This window comes from Panthera uncia, chromosome D4 (genome assembly GCF_023721935.1).
Source record: "Panthera uncia isolate 11264 chromosome D4, Puncia_PCG_1.0, whole genome shotgun sequence".
Taxonomy (NCBI): domain Eukaryota; kingdom Metazoa; phylum Chordata; class Mammalia; order Carnivora; family Felidae; genus Panthera; species Panthera uncia.
Genome location: NC_064807.1, coordinates 39,290,898 through 39,299,943, shown reverse-complemented (window position 1 = coordinate 39,299,943; position 9,046 = coordinate 39,290,898). Strand labels below are relative to the sequence as shown.

General features: G+C 43.1%; 1 pseudogene; it reads right to left on the bottom strand.

Moving 5' to 3' along the window:
* Positions 1-679: 679 nt before the first annotated feature.
* Positions 680-8,712, bottom strand: LOC125919920 (pancreatic progenitor cell differentiation and proliferation factor-like; annotated as a pseudogene).
* Positions 8,713-9,046: the final 334 nt, after the last annotated feature.

Below are 9,046 nucleotides of genomic sequence, written 5' to 3'. Positions count from 1 at the left end.
AACATATATAAAAATATAAATATAAATACACACACACGTATACACACACCACCCCTTCTTTATTCATTCATCAGTCAGTGGACACTTGGGCTGCTTCCATATCTTGGCTATTGTAAATAATGCTGCTATAAACATAAAGGTGCAGGTATCACTTTGAATTAGTGTTTTTGTATTCTTTAGGTAAATACCTAGTAGTGCCATTGCTGGGTCGTGGGGTAGTTCTATTTTTAATTTTGTGAGGAACCTCCATCCTGTTTTCCACAGTGACTGCACCAGTTTGCATTCCCACCAACAGTGCCAGAGGGTTTTTCTCCACATCCTCACCAACATGGGTTTCTTGTGTTGTTGATTTTAGCCATTCTGACTGTGAGGTGATATTGCATGTAGTTTTTGTTGTTGTTGTTGTTGGTGGTGGTGGCTTTTATTTATTTATTTTGACATTGAGAGAGTGGGGCAAGAAGAGGAAAGAGAGAATCCCAAGCAGGCTCTGCACTATTAGCCCAGAGCCCAATGTGGGGCTCGAATTCACAAACCGTGAGATCACGATCTGAGCCCAAGAGTCAGGTGCTTGACTGACTGACCCACCCAGGTGCCCTCCCTCTTTTTTTTTACTGGCTGCTTGGAGTTTATTTTCTACTGGGTGCAAGGCACACAGTTACAGGGTGTCAGGAAGGCTTGTGTGCCACTTGGATGGTAGAGTGGGATTCTCTCAACTTCCTTTTTGGTGTTTTGCTGTTTTGATATTGTCTCTGTTTGTGGCAGCCTACTGAGTTTATAGGAGGGGCTCTGATGAGCTTAGCACCTCTTGAATCCTGGTGGTGGCCATTCAGGATTGGGGCCCGGTGTTGGCTTTGCCAGGCTGGCCACGAGGCTGCTTCTTCATGGCTTCTAGGACCAAGTCACAGGTGATTGTGTTGCTGAAGGCCTGAGGAGATTCCAAGGGTTCTAGGGACTCAAACACTGTAGACATGAATAGGAGAGTGGACTTCCCAAAAAAGAAGCTTGCCCACCAGTGACCCATGGGGAGACTGGGGTGGTGAGGGGCAGTACACTCTGTACTCCCCAAGAACCATTACTGGACATGGAACTCAGGCAGTACTGGTAACAGTCATGGGTGGCCATGAACAAGCCGCTGGAGGGGATGGCTGTTTGTGGGCTGGTGGAAACCCTGGCAGTGACCCCTCACAGCCCTCAGTGCACAATCATGAATGGGGGAGGGGACGCTAGGCCACAGAAACCATTTGCAGAGACTGTTGAAGACAGTTCCACGACTGAGGCAGGGGCAGGGTCCACATCGTAGTTTTGGTTTGTATTTCTCTGATGATGAGTGATGTTGAGCATCTTCTCATGTGTCTGTTGGCCCTCTGGATGTCTTCTTTGGAGATATGTCTGTTCATGTCTTCTGCCCATTTTTAATTGCAGTACTTGTTTTTTGGGTGTTGAATTGTATCAGTTTTTTCTGTATTTTGGATACTAACCCTTTATCAGATATGTCATTTGCAAATCTCTTCTCCCATTCAGTAGGTTGCCTTTTAGTTTTGTTGATTATTTCCTTTGCTGTGTAGGACCTTTTCATTTTGATGAAGTCCCAGCAGTTTATTTTTGGTTTCAGTGCCCTTGCCTAAGGAGACATATCTAGAAAGTTGCTCCAGCCAGTGTCAGAGAAATTATTGCCTGTGTTGTCTTCTAGGATTTTTATGGTTTCAGGTCTCACAGTTAGGTCTTTAATACATTTTGAATTTATTTTTGTGTGTGCTGTAAGAAAGTGGTCCAGTTTCATTCTTTTGCATGTAGCTGTCCACTTGTTCCTGCACCATTTGTTAAAGAGACTGTCCTTTCCCATTGGATATTCATTCCTCCTTTGTTGAAGATTAATTGAGCATACAAATATGGGTTGATTTCTGGGTTTTTTAATTCTGTTCCATTGATCTGTTTCTTTTTGTGCCAGTACCTTACTGTTTTGATGACTACAGCTTTGTAATACATTTTGAAGTCTGGAATTGTGATGCTTTCAGCTTCACTTTTCTTTTTCAAGATTACTTGGGCTATTCGGGGGGTCTTTTGTGGATCCATACAAATTTTAGGATTGTTCTAGTTCTGTGAAAAAGGCTGATGGTGGTTTTTTTTTTTTTTAATTTTTTTTTAATGTTTATTTATTTTTGAGACAGAGAGAGACAGAGCATGAACAGGGGAGGGGCAGAGAGAGAGGGAGACACAGAATCGGAAGCAGGCTCCAGGCTCTGAGCTGTCAGCCCAGAGCCCGACGCGGGGCTCGAACTCACGGACCGCGAGATCGTGACCTGAGCTGAAGTCGGATGCTCAAACGACCAAGCCACCCAGGCGCCCCAAGGCTAACGGTGTTTTGATAGGGATTGCACTGAATGTGTAGATTGCTTTCGATAGTGTAGACATTTTAACAATATTTGTTCTTGAGATCCATGAGCCTGGACTGTTTTTCCATTTCTCTGTGTCATCTTCACAGAAAACCAACCAGTTTTAATACATTTTAATACATTTTCTCCATCTTTTCTATACGTGCATAGGTTTTTCTCACATGTTTGTAAATCATTCTGAACATAGTTAAAAACATTTTACTATTCCATTTAGGTCAAATACTCACTTAAGTTTATTTAAAAAAATTAAGCCTGATAGGGGCACCTGGGTGCCTCAGTTGGTTAAGTGTCTGACTCTTGATCTTGGCTCAGGTCATGATCTCACGGTTTGTGGGATTGAGCCCCACATCAGGCTCTGTGCTGGCAGTGTGGAGCCTGCTTGGGATTCTCTGTCCTTCTCTTTTTCCACCCCTACCCCCTTGCACCCCACCCCTCATAATAAGCACAAATAAAACTTGAAAAATTTAAGCCAGAATCTCTCTGAATCACCCAATTATTCAAATGGACAGAGTCATCAGAAACTCACCAAATTGCTTGTTTTGTTTCTGCCTGATATACACTGGTTCTGTGAACATAATAGAGGGCTTAGAAGAGAGACAACATTCCCTTTAGTTAGGGGTAACACTTTAATGAAATGTACAAAAGGAACCTGATTAAGAGATGTTAGCTCTCAGGTGCATTTACCTGTCCCTTGGTAAGTCATGTAATTTCCATGACAATTTCCCAGGTGTGATGAGGTTGTGGCTATGGTATCACTATCGTCATTTCTAAGTGGAATAGCCAACAGCCATGGAAAGGCATTACCCCATGTTTCAGGGGCTTTCCATCCTTTGTAAAATACTGCTCTCACCTATAGAATTCTGTGTGGAAGAATGGACAGTCGCCAATAACAAATGCATTGTATTCAAAAATATTTTTTGGTTAATACAGTTTGGATTGGAACACATTTTCCCATGTAAATGATGTTAAACATAATGGTTCAATTTCCAGCCAGATGACTAAGAAAGAGTTCTAATAGTATTATGAGTTTTTATTTGCTTCTGTGTTATGATGAATCCTGTGTTCTACCTGGAATCCAAAAGTTCAGTGACACATCACATATAAATAGCATATGCCAATTCTAGTCTTTAAATGCAAATCTTTCCTTTTCCTCTTCTGCCTCACTGTCCACACTCCAGCATAAAAGCAGAGAGGATTAATAATATCAAAAATAATATCAGCTAGCATTTATTGTAGGCATACTATGTTCTAGTCATTGCACTGAGCACATTCTGTGTATTTTATTATTTAACTCCCACTAGTTTCCCCATTTCACGCCTGGGACTAAGAAATTCAAGTGACTTGTCCAGAGAAAAAGAGCTGTTAAAAGGTGGAACCTGGCCTGAGGACTCCAAACCGTCTCCTGCCTACCCCCAGGAAGGACACCCTCTGCAGCCATATTGGCCAAATGTTGTTTCCTTGGTAAGAATCCCCTTACATACCTTCCTCCACCCTTGGACTAGCTCAGTTATCCCGGTTTAGGCTCTCACAGCCTTGAATTTAGAGTACTCGTGACTTTTATGCTAGCATTTGTGTAGTTATGTAATTAATGTCTCCATGCTCCACTAGATGGTGAGTGCCATGAGGAAAGGGACCATATCTGTCTTCACCTTTGTTCCCACGCCCGGAACATGGCCGGGTCTCTATTAATATATTTAGAACAAAAAAATGAAGTAGAAGTGAGAACATTACTTTTATGGGAGCAGAGAAGGAGGTGCATGTGTGGGCAGAATCCAGGCTTCAGTGTCTTGGGGGCAGGGTTGGGCCTCTAATATTGATGATCTAGGGGGGTAGCCACAGGTGCTGTAGCTCTTAATGCTGGGGGGCCCAGGATGTTATTAGGATCACTATTTTACCTGTCAGAACATTATGTCAACCTTCAGTCTCAATAATTGCCTTTGAGAGAATTTCCAAAGAGTCAAGAGGTTTGCCATCTGTACGGTAGTTTCTCACAGAGTTCTGTTTCCATAATCCATTGGTTCTTTACTTTTTATTTATTTATTTATTTTGCATTTGTCCAGCCTTATTGAGGTGTAATTGACAAATACCAATATGTGAATTTAAGTTATACAGCATGTTGATTTGATACATGTATATACTGTGAAATGATTACCTCAGTGTTTTTTTTTTTTTAACGTTTGATTTATTTTTGAGAGAGAGAGAGAGAAGGGAAGTGGGGAGGGGCAGAGAGAGAAGGGACAGAGGATCTGAAGTTGGCTCCGTGCTGACAGCAGTGAGCCCCGTGTGGGCTTGAACTTGAACTCATAAACCTTGAGGTCATGACCTAAGCCTAAACCACCCAGGTGCCAACTCTCCCCCTCCCCCCACCCCGTGTTCTTAATTGAGAGTCATTTGCCAAGGCCTTGATAATACCTCCAGGGGTATTGCCCTCGGTATTAAGTCTCATTCCTGCAAGTTCCCAGTGCAAACACTCTTCTACAGCCGGTCTCATCTCCTCACGGGACGCTGTCCTCCTCAGAGCTTTCCTTACCCCCCCTGCCTGCCTCCAAACCAGTTCCACTTCCCGTGCTCGCTCCCTTTGCTAAACCCTAGTGACCCCGCAAGGCCCTGTAACTACCTTCTCCACACAAAGCCTTTCCAGTCCGACCCTCCCGTACCCGTATCTGTATCTGCTAAGTCGGTGCCATGCCCTCTTCTTGCCTCCTTTTGGCAAAGAAATCTCGCCAGACGGCGGGACTGTCTGCTTTTTCCTGACTCCCCCATCGTTCCCCACCCCCACCCCCTTGACGCTGGCTGTAGTACTGCTTGTTCTTCGGTAGGTGGCACCCTTCACAAACAGAATTCCGGCGGTTTTGTTGTTTTGCTCTACAGGAGAGTGTCCCTAATGAGAGGCACAGATGCCCCGGAGCAGCTACCTCAGCTGATCTTGTTCACTAATTAGAAACATTTGCTTCCTTGGAGTCACAAAAATGTTCCCACTATTATTCTGTTTTGTGAGGGGAAACAATGTGGGTTGTTATTTAAGCGATTCCATTTTCCAGCCCTCCTGTGCTTAGAAGACCAGAAGATACCAAAACAAAGCCCTTCTTGATTATTTTTTGCTTTCAGAGAATAAGGGAGAAATCATGATTCTTCTTCCAATTTTCGTATGGAATTTTTCTTCTCATAAGATGATGACAATATTAAAATTTTGTAGGGGGATCTTTATCATGAAAAACAATTAGAAGGGGAGAATGTTTTTGAAAACACAACGATAGACTGCTAATTGGAAAGAAAAACATCAAAAACTGGGCATTATCATTTAGAATTTGTTCTCTTTAACAAAAATATTTGAAAATTGGTTGCTTTATGAAATGGGGAAGTTTGGAACATACACAGGCACATTTGGTACCTGGACTTTTCTGGAAACATGATGCAAGCATTGCACTTACTTAAGACCACTCTCTCTGAGGTCGCGCCTTGACATTTGTTGCTACTCACTAAGGTATCGCACTTGGAAAATAGATGCACTGCCTTTTCTTGTAGTAACCTTCCAGAACTTTGAATCACCACTATAAATTTTATTTCCCATGGGATTTTCCTTGGATCATCCAACCCCTAAGATCACTTTGCCCTCCAACTATCTCCCTTTATTTGTACAAACCAAGTACAGTATAAGGAGTTGAGATTAAAATGTAGCAAGCACATTGAAATGTGTACCTCTGAATATACATTGTGCTCTTCAGAGAAACTGTGGAAGGGTCTATTTATTTTAGTGATGATTCAGTGTCTGAAAACATTTTAACACTTCTCTTTGGGTTTTATTTCAGAGCCTTTTGTAATGGGATAAGCGCTGTTCTTTTTTTTTAATATTTATTTATTTATTTTGAGAGAGAGAGAGAGAGTGGGGGAGGGGCAGAGAGAGAGGGAGACAGAGAATCCGAAGCAGGCTCCCCCACTGTTAGTGCAGAGCCCAACGTGGGGCTTGAACTCATGAACCGTGAGAGCATGACTTGAGCTGAAATCAAGAGGCGGACGCTTAATCGATTGAGACACCCCGGCGCCCCAAGATCAGCTCCGTCCTGAGGTCATTCCATGGATCCTGAGTTCTTAATTCTTTGTGCACCTTTGCATTCCTGTGCTGTCCAGATGGTATTTATCCCATGAACTTTGTATCACCCTAGGGGAAACAAACGCACTAATATCTCCTCTCCTCTCTCAGGACAGGTTTCTAATATTCTCTCACTTGCAAGTTCTGTATAGAAGACTCTACTCCATAGAGTGTCTTCAGGTCAGTGTCTGACCTGAAAGATAAGTAACTTCAGTGGTCTCTACACTGCCAGTGTGTTCAGTGGTGGCCTCTTCCATTTCTGTTGGAGTCCCTCATCTCTGACGTCAAACATGTTCAGGACTAGAAACGTATTCTCTAATTTACATAAAAATATAGTGTCTTGTCATCTCTGTAATCTCCCTCCATTTTCAATTTTTTCATTCTTTATGAAGGCTTGCCATGTTTTATTACAGAGTGTTTGGACTAAGTGTCAATTATCATAGAGAATTTAGGTTATTCCCAATCTTTTCATAATTTCCTACATCCGCAAACTATTGTATTTCATTTATTTATTTTTAAGTGTTTATTTATTTATTTAGAGAGGAAGAGAGAAAGTGCATGCATGCAAGCGGGGAGGGGCAGAGAGAGAGAGGAGAAAGAGAATCCCAAGAAGGCTCCACACTGTCAGCATGGAGCCCAACATGGGGCTCAAGACCATGAACCTGTGAGATCATGACCTGAGCTGAAACCAAGAGACAGACACTTAACCAACTGAGCCACCTAGGCACCCCCAAAACTATTTGTTATTGTAGTCGCTCTCAACACCTCTTATATTAATTTCGTCTGTATCTATTGCTTTGGGATGATCGTAGAAACACATCCTTTGCAAATGTATTCGCTCGCTTATTAATTGATAATTGGTTAACAGGTTCCTTCATTCATTTCTTCATTCACTCAACTGCCATTGACTGAGCACATATTCACTGCAGCCATTTATTACTGCACTGGTGACAACAGCAGGAAGACACTAGATCTAATTCAGTCCCCAGGGAGCTTGCTGCCTGGTATGTTGCCACTTTGTAAGGGAATGGAAAGTAAAATACGGTTCAGGAAGTTCCTGCTGTGTTACTTTCACTTTCAGCTACTTTCACTGATGGAATTTCATTTAATCCTCACACTGCTTTTTCAGGTTGGGCGTAATTAGAGTAATTTCTATTTTATTCCAGTGGCAAACATGGGGGGAGGTGGGATTTGAACCCAGAGGTTCAGCTGATCGGGCCACACCAATGTGGACATGACTATCTTGGCTTCAAAGATTGGCTGCCTCCATCGTATTCAGTTCCCTTTTGTTAATCATCCTGCCATATTTCAGCTCAGACTTTACGGTAACAAAAATAGAAACTGAGGGGGCGCCTGGGTTGCTCAGTCAGTTGAGTAGCTGACTCTTGATTTCTTGGTTGGTGAGATTGAGTCTCACATGGGGCTCTGTGCTAACAGCATACAGAGCCTGCTTGGGATCCTCTCTCTCTCTCTCTCTCTCTCTGCCTCTCTCCCACTGTTATACACATGTGCTCACTCTCTCAAAATAAATAAAATAAACTTTAAAAAATTATTAAAAAGATAGAAACTGAGAATAATATTAATAGCCAATCCTCACGTAGTATTTACTCTGTGCCACTCTTCTAAGTGATTTTATATTTCTATATATATATATATATATATATATATATACACACACACACACACACACACACACACACACACTCACACACACACTCATTTAACCTTCACAAAATCGGGGCGCCTGGGTGGCTCGGTTGGTTCAGTGTCCAACTCTTGATTTTGGCACAGTTCATAATCCCAGGGTTGTGGGATCGAGCCTCACATCAGGCTCTGTCCTGAGCACAGAGCCTGCCTAAGACTCTCTCTCCCCCTGTGTCCCTCTCCCCATTCACACTCGCTCTCTCTCTCTCTAAAAAAAAAAAAAGAAAAAAAGAAAGAAAAGAGAAACCTTCAGAAAATCCTATGAAAGAGGTATCATCCTTATTTTATAGATGAGGAAACAGAAGCAGAGACAGCAAGAAGGTGGCTGAGTTGGGATTTGAGCCCAGACCGAGTGTCAGGGTCTGTGGCGTGGATGACAACACCATGCTGTCACTGACCAGTTGAACCCCCACTATGTAACCGGCGGCATAGCTCCTTCATCCCACAACACTTGACCGGATACGGCTGAGTGGTTCCTGTCCCTGTGTCCACGTGCACGTGGGTCCTCCTGGAGCTGCTGCACATGAGGTACGGGCTTTGGCAGGGTCGCCCTGGAGCTTTCCACTTGGACCTCGCACCGGCCACCGGCAACAAGTGACTGACATGGCTTCTCAGGGGCACGGCAATATCAGAGTCACCAGGTCTCTTCTTTACAGTGAACTTGCCTTGATAATGCCTATGGCAACGTGGTCTTTTTTGTAAATATGGAAGGAAGGATTTTAGAAGCCTGCTTGGCTTTGGGTTACAAAAATGCTTCGGCGTCTCCCAGTTTATTTAGAAGTACCTCCATCTGTGTGTACCAGCTTCCCACCTATTTTCCTTCTAGCTCGGGTTTGCTGGAGACTCGGCATGGGCCCAC